The sequence below is a fragment of the Arabidopsis lyrata genome (assembly GCF_000004255.2).
Source record: "Arabidopsis lyrata subsp. lyrata unplaced genomic scaffold ARALYscaffold_8, whole genome shotgun sequence".
Classification (NCBI taxonomy): Eukaryota; Viridiplantae; Streptophyta; class Magnoliopsida; order Brassicales; family Brassicaceae; genus Arabidopsis; species Arabidopsis lyrata.
The window spans coordinates 2262388-2263037 of NW_003302548.1; the positions used below are offsets into that span (position 1 = coordinate 2262388).

The following is a 650-nucleotide window of genomic DNA, read 5'->3' on the forward strand; positions in this document are numbered from 1 at the left end:
GTGTCGATTTAATGCCTTCATTAATGTGAATTTTTTTTTTACAGAGAAATATTTCCTAAAGATTATCACATTAATGACTCAGAAAGTTAAGGAAGATATGAATTTATGATTCTCGAAATCGTATTGGTAATATCTTTAAGTAATATTTTTCAAATTTAAATAATTAATGCCAATGGCATTCATCCGTAAATAAGGTCCAACTCCAGGATTTATTTGCTAAAAGTCATTCAAAAATGTATATATAGACTAGATTTTAACCCGCGGTACACCGCGGGGCTATATTTTCTTAAAAAAATCAAAATGTAATTTGTTTGATAGATTATTTTGATTGTTAATTTTAGGATTTCACCCGTGGTATACGATCTTTTATAAATATCAATCCAAACCCGTCCCATCATATTACCCGTCCCGTGAAATTAAACATTATTTAGTTATATTTCTTTTTAATAATACTTTTATTTAAAAGCTATATAATTCAAGTCAATTTAAAAATTTCTTTTAAATGGTTCCCATAAGATATATATACATATATATTAAATTTGTATAGAGTTGAAATAATATTAATATTACAAATTTTTTATATAATTTAAATATTATAAATATTTTTAAAAATATGTAATATATATTTTTTGTTATTGAATAAGAGGATA

At 23.2% G+C, this 650-nt stretch overlaps 1 protein-coding gene across 1 annotated transcript in view; it reads right to left on the minus strand.

Annotated features, from left to right (window-relative positions):
- Nucleotides 1–650, minus strand: part of LOC9299584 (probable WRKY transcription factor 16) — an 8635-nt gene that overhangs the window by 5878 nt on the left and 2107 nt on the right. The window lies entirely within an intron of this gene.